The sequence below is a fragment of the Ranitomeya imitator genome, chromosome 2 (assembly GCF_032444005.1).
Source record: "Ranitomeya imitator isolate aRanImi1 chromosome 2, aRanImi1.pri, whole genome shotgun sequence".
Lineage (NCBI taxonomy): Eukaryota > Metazoa > Chordata > Amphibia > Anura > Dendrobatidae > Ranitomeya > Ranitomeya imitator.
The window spans coordinates 192,401,820-192,416,450 of record NC_091283.1 but is presented as its reverse complement, the minus strand read 5'-3'; positions in this window follow the sequence as shown (position 1 = coordinate 192,416,450).

Genomic DNA, 14,631 nt, shown 5'->3' with positions numbered 1-14,631 from the left:
CCAACTCTGCCCTTCCGTGGGTGGAGCCACTTCCGGTTGCTGAGCCCGTTCAGCTTTGCACTCCTCTCATTCGTCAGGAATCTGCTGTAGGGGATGGGGCTTCTTCTTTCTTTGCCACGCCCACCAAGAGTGGGCACCGCTCACCAGGGGATGTGACCTGGGCTCAGGCCATTGCTTCTGCCTGGCAGATTTTCACGCCGTTTTCAATTTCGGACGCCCACGATCAACGGAGTTATCGCCAGTCTCCACGCCATCATCCGCCATTTTAAAGTCTCTAACGGCGGCCATCTTTAATCATCCCTGGGGTTCCTCTGCTTTTCAAATGCGAGGAATCTAAATCCTGCTGACTATGCCAATTTTGTGAGGTGGTCGGGGGTGGTAGTCATGACGAGGGGGCTGCTGGTTTCCAATTCAGAGTCCACAAAAACGATTTCAGACTTAGGATTCATTTCCAACAACACAACTTCACTCACACACAGGAGTTCCGTTACAAATACAGTACAGTCTGTTTTCAATTACAGTTCCTGACCTTTCCCTGTACTTTCTGATAGTCCTAGTCCCGAAGACATTACTTTTGCCCCTGCAGCTCCTTAGGTCCACTAGATTTAGTTGATCTTCCATCTGGCTTTCCTTGAAAGAAGTAAGAGGCATCCATAATTCTGCCTAATCCTGGCCATATGCCCCCCGTATAATCCCAGAATGACCACTGAAATGTAAAGTGACCGCGCGCACGCTGCTTCTCTAGGGGTCCCGTATGTCTTTAATCCTCTCTAGCCCCTTGGCTTATCTGTCTCATCTCCTCATAACATCACCACACTCTGATCTTTGTCAGGAAGTTCCTACCCGCAAGTACACTACACCCAATTCTAGCTCCACCCTACCTGGAAAGTCCCCTGCAATGTGAGCATAACTTCTAATAATACCGCACTATACAGTAGTGCCCCCTCCCCTTACTTCTACTAAACTGTGCTTCCCATTCCTGACTACTATTTCTAACCTTACGCTGTCCCTTCCAACACTGTACAGCATTATAAAACAGACATGCAAGTTCATAATCATAAAATAGTACATTTATCGTAAAGGGAAAGGGAGAAGTGCGACTGACTCTGGCATACTCTTACAAATGACAAAAGCAATACATTCTGGAAAGTGACGGGAGAGGAAGTTCCAGCACCTATGGTGCTGTCAGTAAGCTGACAAAGAGAAAGTAATGCAGTAGATGCTTTTCATAGCCAATATAATAGCAGCTAAGTCTGTGTGCCATAATGTTATCACAGATGCCAGAATATTGCCCAGGCACATTGGCAGGAACATATTAACTCTATTTTAGACAACTGGCGCAAGCAGATGATACACAGAATCGCTGCGTGCAGAAACAATGGCAGATAGGTGACACGGCCCGGGACGTCACCAAGACTTCATGAGATTACTCATTAATCAGATTGGTATAAATGTACCGCACGCACTGCCCAGATCTGCACTACTCACATACGGAAACTGGAAAAAAAGAAAACGTCAGAACTAAGAGCCGGTCAGCTATGCATGAAAATGGGTCAGCTTGTGTAAATTTGCAGCACTATATACTGCCGTAAATTAATTTCTTCCCCTTTTGGTGTCCCCCTTTGTCATTATTGTGGTTGTGTTTGTATTTATTTATTATGTATCAATTTATTTATTTTTATATAGTGCAATGATTTATCTTGCACGTTGGTCATTACGATTTTATGTACAATATATGGCATTTTTTTCTTTGGATACTTTGTGGGTTGATTACTTTATTATTATTTTATTATTATACATTTTTATAGCGCCATTTATTCCATGGCGCTTTACATGTGAATACGGGGCAAATGATTTAATATGGATGCACTGGTCATTTTTGCACTTTTCATAGTATGAATTATGTCATACATTTATGTTGAAGGATTAGCGGCACATATCAGGATGCTTCGGTGGGCTTTGTGTTTAGTCTTGTGCCTTTATGCACTTTTTAGATGCTTTTAACATTGTTTGTTCTGGTTTATGGATCATGTCGACCTGCCTGTATGACTAGTACCGCACTGTGCTCTAGTCATACAGGCGGGTCCTCAGCTTCTCCCCTGTCACGATCCATTTTTGGATTCGTGGCAGCTCTGGTTCCACTATGTTTTAAAAGTAGATTTTTTTCCTTTCAGGACCATTGGGGGTTAATGTCAGTTCCCCCCCCCCTCCGCTGGCAATCTGGTGTAACTGCCGTACTGCTGGGTCAGCTGATGTGGGTAGTGACCACTCCCACCATCCTTTAAATGGTCACCTGATGCATCAACTGACTGTTGGTGATACAGTTTCTCTGGAGACCAGCCGATGTGTGAGGAGCTCTCTGGTGCCGGCGTGTATCAGCTGTTTGAGGTCCTGGTGTCGTATTCTACACTGAGTGGAGTTTGGAGTCCGACTTCAGAGTCACCTGCTGTGTGGAGCTTGACAGCTGAGTCTGGAAGCTAAGTGTGGTGTTTTTTCCTCGTCCCTTTTGTGTTTGTCACTATCCCCTGTGTGGTAACATCTGCAGTGGTGAGGATAGTGCTCCTTGTGGCCAGTGCACTAGCCAGGGCAGGGTGAGGTGACAACTAGGGGCGAGGATCCTGACGGCGGTGGGGGAAGGACCCACTTAGGGCATTAGGGAAGTGCAGGGAGAGGCTCAGGTTTGAGCAGCAGGTGACCATTCCTTCATTTCCATATTTATACGGCCTTCCTCCCCTCTTTTCCATCCCATTGTGAGTTTGTTATGCCGTCTGCTTACCGACCACGTTGGGTCGAAATACGTATTGTGACATCTCCACCCACTAACAGTGACTGACAAACCTCTGCCTATATGTGAATGGCAGAGACCTGTCAGCGGAAGAGGAGAAGGCGCCTATGACCCAGCAGTACAACTAGTACACAGTGCGGCTCAGTCCTCGGTAGCTATTAAAAGTATGATTGTCTCTGAAACCACACAGCATTTCATAATTCATCACACCTGGCTGAAATCGTACAGCCAGTGCCTCATACATGCTGCCCATAGTTTGGGCAGCATGTGTCTGGTGTCATGTAGAGTTGAGCGACTTTTACTTTTTAAGGATCGAGTCGGGTTTCGCGAAACCCGACATTGCGAAAAGTTGGGGGCCGACCGAAACACGAAACCCAATTCAAGTCAATGGGGAATCAAAGTCTGCAGTGAGTGGAGGACAGGAAAACACCTACAGTGTCCATTTTAATGCCAAAAACATCAATTCTTATTTCTTAAGCTTGTCAATCTTAACCCCTTCCCGACCTTTGATGCACCGTATGCATCACGAAAACCTGTGCCATTCCGACCTGTGACGCAGCATATGCGTCATGGCCGGATTGGGCTCCTGCAGGCCGGGTGAAAGGGGTAACTGTAATTTCACCCGGCCCGCAGGGACAGGGGGAGTGGTACTTTAGCCCAGGGGGGTGGCTTCACACCCCCCCCCCCCCGTGGCTACGATCGCTCTGATTGGCTGTTGAAAGTGACGTTTCACTTTCACTTTCAATCAGAGCGATAGTAATATTTCACCAATGAAAATTGGTGAAATATTACAATCCAGCCATGGCCTATGCTGCAATAGCATCAGCCATGGCTGGAGATCGTGATCTGACCCACCCACCGCCACCAATCGCCTCCCCTCCGGTCCTCCGTCCTCTCATTTCATGTCCTCCGCCCTCCTGTCCGCTCCCCCCGCTGTCCGATCCCCCCCCCCCGCTATCTGATCCTCCCCATCATACTTACCGACCTCCCGTGTCCCTCCCGGTGTCCATCCGGCTGCTGCATGGGTGCCGCCATCTTGGAAAATGGCGGGCGCATGCGCAGTGCGCCCGAGGAATCTGCCGGCCGGCAGATTCGTTACAAGTACATTTTGATCGCTGTGATAGGTTCTATCACAGCGATCAAAATAAAAAAAATAATAAATAACCCCCCCTTTATCACCCCCATAGGTAGGGACAAAAATAAAATAAATATTTTTTTTTTCTTTGCCGGGTTAGGGTTAGGGTTAGTTCACACTGCGTCTAAGCAGTCCGTTAGACGGACTACGTTACACCACGGCATAAACGTGATGTAACGTAGTCCGTTATGGCCGCCATTGACAGCAATGTCAGACGCATCACTAGCGCACGCCCACAATGAGTGTATGCTAGGGATGTGCTGTCATTGAGTGACAGACCCGGAGATGCGGGCTGCTGCTAGCGCAGATAGAGCTAGCAGATGCTCTATCTGCGCTAGCGCGATGCAAACGTCGGCACTTGCGCTAGCAGCAGCCCATTAGCGTATGTGCTGAACGGGGTGCTGCTAGCGCAATGTGAACCTGGCCTTAGGGCTAGGGTTTGGGTTATGGCTAGAATTAGGGTTAGAACTAGGGTTAGGGTTAGAATTAGGCTTTGTGCACATGGTGCGGATTTGGCTGCGGATCCGCAACGGATTGTCCGCTGCGAATTCGTAGCAGTTTTCCATCAGGTTTACAGTACCATGTAAACCTATGGAAAACCAAATCCGCTGTGCCCATGGTGCGGAAAATACCGCGCGGAAACGCTGTGTTGTATTTTCCGCAGCATGTCAATTCTTTGTGCAGATTCCGCAGCGTTTTACACCTGTTCCTCAATAGGAATCCACAGGTGAAATCCGCACAAAAAACACTGGAAATCCGCCGTAAATCCGCAGGTAAAATGCAGTGCCTTTTACCTGCGGATTTTTCAAAAATGGTGCGGAAAAATCTCACACAAATCCGCAACGTGGGCACATAGTCTTAGGGTTAGGGTTGGAATTAGGGTTAGAGTTGGGATTAGGGTTAGGGGTGTGTTGGGGTTAGTGTTGGAGTTAGAATTGAGGGGTTTCCACTGTTACGGCACATCAGGGGTCTCCAAATCAACATGGCGCCACCATTGATTCCAGCCAATCTTGCATTCAAAAAGTCAAATGGTGCTCCCTCCCTTCCGAGCCCCGGCGTGCGCCCAAACAGTGGTTTACCCCCACATATGGGGTACCAGCATACTCAGGACAAACTGGGCAACAATTAGGCTGTGTGCACATGCTGCGGATTTTGCTGCGGATCCGCAGCGGATTTGGCCGCTGCGGATCCGCAGCAGTTTTCCCAAAGTTTACAGTACCATGTAAACCTAAGGAAAAAAAAAACGCTGTGCACATGCTGCGGAAAAAGCCGCGCGGAAACGCTGCGGATTATTTTCCGCAGCATGTCAATTGTTTGTGTGGATTCCGCAGCGGGTTTCAACCAGCAAAAATAGGAAAGTGCTGGTGAAAACCTGCAGAAGAATCTGCAGAAGAAACCGCAAGAAAATCCACAGTGAACACCGCAGTGCAAATCTGCTGCGGAAAAATCCGCAGGAAAATCCGCAGCGTGGGCACATAACCTTATTGGGGTCCAATTTCTCCTGTTACCCTTGTGAAAATAAAAAATTGCTTGCTAAAACATCATTTTTGAGAAAAGAAACATGATTTTTTATTTTCACGGCTCTGCGTTGTAAACTTCTGTGAAGCACTTGGGGGTTCAAAGTGCTCACCACATATCTAGATAAGTTCCTTGGGGGGTCTAGTGTCCAAAGAGGGGTCACTTGTGGGGGGTTTCTACTGTTTAGGCACATCAGGGGCTCTGCAAACGCAACGTGACGCCCGCAGACCATTCCATCAAAGTCTGCATTTCAAAAGTCACTTCTTCCCTTCCGAGCCCCGACGTGTGCCCAAACAGTGGTTTACCCCCACATATTTGGTATCAGTGTACTCAGAACAAACTCGGCAACAACTATTGGGGTCCAATTTCTCCTGTTACTCTTGAGAAAATAGAAAATTGCTTGCTAAAACATCATTTTTGAGAAAAGAAACATGATTTTTTATTTTCACGGCTCTGCGTTGTAAACTTCTGTGAAGCACTTGGGGGTTCAAAGTGCTCACCACATATCTAGATAAGTTCCTTGGGGGGTCTAGTTTCCAAAGAGGGGTTACTTGTGGGGGGTTTCTACTGTTTAGGCACATCAGGGGCTCTGCAAACGCAACGTGACGCCCGCAGACCATTCCATCAAAGTCTGCTTTTTAAAAGTCACTACTTCCCTTCCGAGCCCCGAGGTGTGCCCAAACAGTGGTTCCCCCCCACATATGGGGTATCAGCGTACTCAGGAGAAACTGGACAACAACTTTTTGGGTCCAATTTCTCCTGTTACTCTTGTGAAAATAAAAAATTGTGGGCTAAAAAATAATTTTTGAGGAAAGAAAAATGATTTTTTATTTTCACATCACTGTGTTATAAACTTCTGTGAATCACTTGAAGATGTAAAGTGGTCACCACACATCTAGATTAGTCCCTTGGGAGGTCTAGTTTCCAAAATGGGGTCACATGTGGGGAAGCTCCAATGTTTAGGCACAGAGGGGCTCTCCAAACGCGACATGGTGTCAGCAAACGATTGGAGCTAATTTTTCATTCAAAAAGTCAAATGGCGCTCCTTCCCTTCTGAGCCCTACCGTGTGCCCAAACAGTGGTTTACCCCCACATGTGAGGTATCACTGTACTCAGGAGAAATTGCCCAATACATTTTAGGATCCATTTTATCCTGTTGCCCATGTGGAAATGAACAAATTGAGGCTAAAATAATTTTTTTGTGAAAAAAAAGTACTTTTTCATTTTTACAGATCAATTTGTGAAGCACCTGGGGGTTCAACGTGCTCATTATGCATCTAGATAAGCTCCTTGGGGGGTCTAGTTTCCAAAATGGGGTCACTTGTGGGGGAGCTCCAATTTTTAGGCACACAGGGGCTCTCCAAATGCCACATGGTGTCCGCTAAAGATTGGAGCCAATTTTTCATTGAAAACGTCAAATGGCGCTCCTTCACTTCCGAGCCCTGTCGTGCGCCCAAATAGTGGTTTGTGACCACATATGGGGTATCGGTGTACTCAGGACAAATTGTACAATAACTTTTGGTGTCCAGTTTCTCTTTTTACCCTTGGGAAAATAAAAAAATTGTTGCTAAAACATCAGTTTTGTGACTAAAAAGTTAAATGTTCATTTTTTCCTTCCATGTTGCTTCTGCTGCTGTGAAGCACCTGAAGGGTTAATAAACTTCTTGAATGTAGTTTTGAGTACCTTGAGGGGTGCAGTTTTTAGAATGGTGTCACTTTTGGGTATTTTCAGCCATATAGACCCCTAAAGCTGACTTCAAATGTGAGGTGGTCCCTAAAAAAATGGTTTTGTAAATTTTGCTGTAAAAATGAGAAATCGCTGGTCAAATTTTAACCCTTATAACTTCCTAGCAAAAAAGAATTTTGGTTTCAAAATTGTGCTGATGTAAAGTAGACATGTGTGTAATGTTATTTATTAACTATTTTGTGTCACATAACTCTCTCATTTAACAGAATAAAAATTCAAAATTTGAAAATTGCTAAATTTTCAAAATTTTAGCCAAATTTCCATTTTTTTCACAAATAAACGCAAAAATTATCGACCTAAATTTACCACTAACATGAAGCCCAATATGTCACGAAAAAACAATCTCAGAACCGCTAAGATTCGTTGAAGCGTTCCTGAGTTATTACTTCATAAAGGAAATACATAGTGGATGCTTTCCTGAAACGGAAAGTACCGTATATACTCGAGTATAAGCCGAGATTTTCAGCCCAAATTTTTGGGCTGAAAGTGCCCCTCTCGGCTTATACTCGAGTCAATGTGGGTGGCAGGGTCGGCGGGTGAGGGGGTGAGGGCGCTGAGGTATACTTACCTAGTCCCAGCGATCCTCGCGCTGTCCCTGCCGTCCCACGGGCTTCTGTGCTGCAGCTTCTTCCCCTCTTCAGCGGTCACGTGGGACCGCTCATTAGAGATATGAATAAGCGGCTCCACCTCCCATAGGGGCGGAGCCGCCTATTCATTCCTCTAATCAGCGGTGCCGGTGACCGCTGACAGGAAGAGCTGCGGCACCGAAGACCAGGCAGAGGGACAGCACGAGGATCGCCAGGACTAGGTAAGTATAGCATATTCACCTGTCCTCGTTCCAGCCGCCGGGCGCCGCTCCATCTTCCCGGCCGGCGCCTCCATCTTCCCGGCGTCTGCGCTCTGACTGTTCAGGCAGAGGGCGCGATGACGCATATAGTGTGCGCGGCGCCCTCTGCCTGATAAGTCAGAGCAGAGACGCCGGGAAGATGGAGGCGCCGGAACGAGACGCCGGGAGCTGCAATCAAGGGAGGTGAGTATGTGGGTTTTTTTTTTTATTGCAGCAGCGGCGGCAGAGATTTCTATGGGGCACAATGAACGGTGCAGAGCACCGTATATGGCACAGCAATGGGGCACAATGAACGGTGCAAAGCACCGTATATGGCACATCTACCGGTACTGGGGTGGGCTTCTCTGCTGAGTAGCAGACAGTGGCAGTAAGCGCAAAATATTAACTGGTCTAAATGGAGGCCAGGGCCCCTGTATATTTTAACTATCATCTATCATTTCAACAAATTTGTATTGGCAGCACAGACTACACAGTGGTGGAGCAGGGAGAGGTAAGTATTGCAAGTGGTAGAGCACTTTTCGAGCTGGGGGGGAACACTCTCTCGTGGGCGGCGGTACTGGCCCAGGGCCCCTCATTTTACGACAGTGTGTCTGACGTTGGTTGTGCACCACCACCGTCAGAGACACTTCATTGTACTATGAGAGACCCTGTGCCAGTGCCGTCGCCCAAGAGTGGGCACACCCACCTGTCCAGGCAAATGGCACTCGCACGGGTGCTTGCGCCAGGTAGTGACCACGGCCCTGTGGGGGGAGTCAGCCCATTTAGGGAGGAATAAAAAATGGCCTATGGTGGACATTCAGCAGCTGCAAATGGCGGAATTGGAGAAGTCAGTAAGAGGAGGCCAAAAGCAAGACATTTTCTGGCAAGCTACGTGTCAGCAGGAGAAGGTGGGGCATAATAATTTGAAATCCATGATTGGTTCATTTTAATGAAGGTTAGCTCATCAACATTCTGGGTAGCCAGACGTGTCCTTTTTTCGGTCAGTATTGAACCAGCAGCACTGAATACTCTTTCTGATAGCACACTAGAAGCTGGGCAAGCAAGCTCCTGTAATGCATATTCTGCCAATTCAGGCCAGGTGTCTATTTTAGATGCCCAGTAATCAAAGGGGAATAACCTGTGAGGGAGAACATCGATAAGGGAGGAAAAGTAGTTCGTAACCATACTGGACAAATGCTGTCTCCTGTCACTTTGAATCGATGCAGCACTAACTGTCGTGTCAGCGGTCATTGCGAAATCACTCCACAACCTGGTCATAAAACTCCTCTGTCCAACGCCACTTCGGATTTGTGCACCTCTAACACCTCTGCCATGTTGCCCCCTACGGCTCGTGTGAGAACCATCACCGCCGCTGTGTGCTGGGAATGCCTGAACCAAACAGTCTACAAAAGTTGCTTGCTTGGTAGCCAGTATTTGCTCAAGGTTCTCATGTGGCATGATATTTTGTCATTTTCCTTTATATCGTGGATCCAGGAGGCAGGCCAACCAGTAATCGTCATCGGTCATCATTTTGATAATGCAGGGATCCCTTTTTAGGATACGCAAGGCATACTCAGCCATGTGGGCCAATGTTCCAGGTGTCAATTCACTGCTTGTGCTGGGTTGAGGAGCACTTTCTTGCAAATCAACATCACTTGTGTCCCGCAAAAACCCTCTGCCTGACCTTGCAACGCCACCAGTTTCTATTGCCCCCTGTGAAGCATCCTCCTCCCATAAATATTCATCCCCATCATCCTCCTCCTCCTCTTCGTCCACCACCTTGTCCACGAGAGTTCCCTGAGCAGACAATTGCTGACTGTCATCAAGGTTTCCCACCTCCTCGGCTGCAGGCGCCAGCTCCTTAACGTGCGTCAAACTTTGCATCAGCAGACGCATTATTGGGATGTTCATGCTTATGATGGCGTCATCTGCACTTACCAGCCGTGTGCATTCCTCAAAACACTGAAGGACTTGACAGAGGTCTTGGAGCTTCAACCACTGCACACCAGACAACTCCATGTCTGCCATCCAATTGCCTGCCCGTGTATGTGTATCCTCCCACAAATACATGACAGCACGCCTCTGTTCGCACAGCCTCTGAAGCATGTGCAGTGTGGAGTTCCACCTTGTTGCAACGTCAATTATTAAGAGGTGCTGGGGAAGATTCAGCGATCGCTGATGGTTCAGCATACGGCTGGAGTGTACGGGCAACCGGCAGATGTGCGAGCAAAGTCTTCGCACCTTCAGGAGCAGAGCTGGTAACTCCGGATAATTTTTGAGGAAGCACTGCACCATCAGGTTCAAGGTGTGAGCCAGGCAAGGTATGTGTTTCATTTCTGAAAGGGCTATGGCAGCCATAAAATTCCTTCCGTTATCACTGACTACCTTGCCTGCCTCAAGATGTACACTGCCCAGCCATGACTGAGTTTCTTGCTGCAAGTACTCGGCGAGTACTTCCGCGGTGTGTCTGTTGTTGCCCAAATACTTCATTTCTAACACAGCCTGCTGACACTTAAAACTAGCTGTTCGATAATGGGACACCTCGTGTGCAACACTGGCAGCTGCGGGTGGAGTGGTCGTGCGACTGCGCTCTGTGGACGAGCTTTCGCTTCTGCTGGAGGAGGAGGAGGAGGGGGGGATAACGCCTACAGCCAACTGTTTCCTAGATAGTGGGCTAGGCAGAACTGTCCCACTATGGCTGTCCCCTGTGGACCCTGCATCCACCACATTAACCCAGTGTGCCGTGATGGACACCGTACTGTTGTAAGGTGCACCTTTCTACTGACTGATTGCCTCAGTGCATGGACAATGCGGTCTTTGACATGCTGGTGGAGGGCTGGGATGGCTTTTCTCGCAAAGAAGTGTCGACTGGTTATGTCATAGCATGGTACTGCTTAGGCCATCAGGGCTCTGAAAGCTTCGCTTTCAACCAACCGGTAGGGCATCATCTCTAGCAAGATTAGTCTAGCAATGTGGGCGTTCAAACCCTGTGTACGTGGATGAGAGGATGAGTACTTTCTTTTCCTAACGAGAGTCTCTTGTAGAGTGAGCTGGACTGGAGAGCTGCATATGGTGGAACTAACGGTGGTGGTGGTGGTGGACATGGCAGATTGAGAGAGGGTTGGTGATGGTATTCTCGATTTTGGCCTACATACAGTGTTTCCTACCAATAGCCTTGTGATTCCCTGACTGCTTTGGCCTTGCGACGATACCTCCACATTTGCTGCTGGTGGTGTCCGAACCAGTGGGCTTACAGTGAGGGAAGCAATGTAGCGTTGCTGACTACCTTCATTCTGAGCAGGTGCACCAACGGAACGGGACGTTTGATAGTTAGTCCAGGCTTGCAAGTGCATGCTGGTTAAATGTCTAAGCATGCACGTTGTATTTAAATTTTGAAGATTCTTCCCTCTGCTAAAGGTCTTTGAGCATTTCTTACAGATAACTTTTGACTGATCATTCGGATCTTGGTTAAAAAATTGCCACACTGCACTCTTCCTACTATGGAATACCTTTTCAGACATTGCACGCTGTGCTACTTTCACTGGATGGCTACGCTGTCCTAAAACTGTTTTTGTTTTTGACAAACATTTTTGGCCTGATACGGGCCTGCCAGATGACAGCTGTTGCGATGTAGATGGCTGCTGCGGATCATCCTCCTCCGCTTCAGAGCTACTGGCAGCAGCACCCTCTTCCCCCAATGGCTGCCAATCTGGGTCAACAACTGGGTCATCTATCACCTCCTCTTCAATGTCATGTGCACCTTCCTCTGTGTCACCGTGTAAGGTGCTATAGCTTTCGGGACGGGGCACCATAGTCTCATCAGGGTCAGATTCTGGCTCAGTAAACGTCGAGGGCAATGTAGTGATCTGAGTCAATGGAACAGCATTATAATCTAGCTGTGGCTGTGCATCAGTGCACTCCATGTCCGAATCATCTTGTAATGGGCAGTTAACAATTTCCCGTTCTAACCCAGGCACGGTATGTAGTAGCATGGAGTAATCTGTAGTGTCGCCTGACGCATCCTTCACTTTTGGTTTGGGTGAAGGACACAAGGAAGCGACTTGTTCCTGACCGGAAGCATTCACTGACGACTCGCTGCTTTTATATTTGGAACTTTCTGAAGAGGAGGCGAAAGAGCTGGAGGCTGAGTCAGCAAGGAAAGCCAAAACTTTTTCCTGCTGCTCCGGCTTTAAAAGCCGTTTTCCTACTCCCAGATAAGGGAGCCTTCAAGGCCTTGTGTAGCCAGACGATGACGCTGGCTCAACACCTCCAGCCTTAGGTGCTATTGTGCTTTTGCCACTACCACCAGATGCACCACCACCACCATCAGTAGTGCCAGCTCGCAACCACCGCCCTCAGCCTCTTCCACCTGACTTCCTCATTTTTTGGAAAATCTAACCAAAATAACCACCATTATATGGTACTGTAAAACACGATAGAAGGTGTATATAAACGTGTTGAGATTATAAATCTCCTTTTTTGGGGGGGAGACTGAACAAAAAATCAGGCTCTGTGCAAAAAACAACACAATGTAAGTGGCTGAAAGTGGCTGGCTGATATACGACAAACTAACAGCACAGAAATATATCCACTTTGTGAGAATTTGAATCTCCCTCTTTTTTTGGGGGGGGAGACTGAACCACAACTTAGGCCCAGTGTATATAACAACACAATATAAGTGGCAGAAAGTGGCTGGCTGACATACGACAAACTAACAGGACAGAAATATATCCACTTTGTGATAATTTGAATCTCACTTTTTTGGGGGGGAGACTATACCAAAACTCAGGCCCTGTGCATAAAACAGCACAATGTAAGTGGCAGAAAGTGGCTGGAAGATATATGAAAAAATACAAGGACTGTAGTACAATTTCAGTCTCCCTACAATGATCTCAGGATAAGTATGGCAGCAATAAAAAGGACTGCTGCACACAAAAGTGTGGACAAATAAACAAGATAACTGTGCAGAAAGGAGCAACAGGATTTTTGCTTTTAAAAATCCAGTTGGTTTGCACAGAGGCGTGCAAACAGCAATGCAGCTATCAGGGAGCCTTATAAGGCAGCCTAATAAGCTACAGAGCTGATGCACAAAAATATAAACTCCACTGTCCCTGCAAAGAAAAGGTGGTGTTGGACAGTGAAAATCGCTACAGCACAAGCAGTTTTGGGGTTAATCTTCCCTCCCTAACTATATCCCTTCTTCTGATGAAGCTGCAGTAACCTCTCCCTATGCTACGATCGGCAGAAGTAAGATGGCGGTCGGCGTGCACGCCCCTTTATAGCCCCTGTGACGCGGCAGAAAGCAAGCCAATCACTGTCATGCCCTTCTCTAAGATGGTGGGGACCGAGACCTATGTCATCACGCTGCCCACACTCTGCGTCCTCCTTCATTGGCTGAAAAATGGCGCTGAAAGCTTCATACGAAACGCGACTTTGGCGCGAAGATCGCCGACCTCATGGCTGATCCCACACTAGGATCGGGTCGGGTTTCATGAAACCTGACTTTGCCGAAAGTCGGCGATTTTTTTAATTTGTCCGATGCGTTTCGCTCAACCCTAATGAGGAGTACCAAGGGGAAATATTACTAAGTATTAGAGCCAATATTGTCACTCTTGGTGGAACGGCGTTTGGTCGTCATCCTCAGCCTGAAGAATGGGAATGGATTGGTATCCAGATAATAGAAAAGTACCATTTAGAGTAAATGATGCGCAGGTCACGCGAAATGACTGGCACAGAATTATTTGTTAAATGTGATTTTCGAGAGAAAGAACATTTTGTATCACAAAGCATCGTTATCCAATTAGATAGAAATAGATTTCTAGCTTTCTATGTGGCAATGCCTACTTATTCTGTCAATCAGCCCAGAACGTGCAGTTAGGATAATCGCTCCCTAGGCTTCACTATGGGAATATTGGCTCATGTCATAGTCGTTCTATGTCAGAACACAACTTTATCCTGGCTTCAGAACAAAAAAGGAAAGTATTGGACATACTTCAAGAGATCTTCCTTCAAGTATCTGCACCATTACTGAGTTGTGCCAATGTGGGTCTATACTGGAAAACATCTCCAGAACTAATACATCATAAATAGAAATTCTGTGATATGTTGATATAACGATGATGTGAAAATGTACCAGAGAAGTCAAGTAAAAGCATATATTTGTAATATATTGCTGGCTGTTTGCTGGATCTCCGATCTCTGCAGAGGAGGTAGCGCAGGGCATGCCAAGCTCACCAGGTAAGGTGACTATACATGAGAAATGGTCGCTCATAGTCATTACTTAGTGCCAAGGTGGAGCATCATTTTAATGCTATTGTAGGCTCCTATTTTCATATTCACTGGAATTAAATGGAAACTAAATTTTCAGCAAACTTTGCATAAACCAATAATTCAGGTGAAAATAAGAAACTTTGCAATGTATCGTATCAGAAAAATCAACTTCCTTCCCTGTTTATCAGACACTTCATCCTTTCACAACCCAACTCCTTAACTTATCTCCATTCTGTAAAAACAGCCTCAATTTTGTTTTGGTTGGATAAAACGGACTGTAGGTGTCATGTGACAAAAACCCATTATACTTTATGTGGAATGGAGATTGAGGAGCAGAATGAGGAAACAAG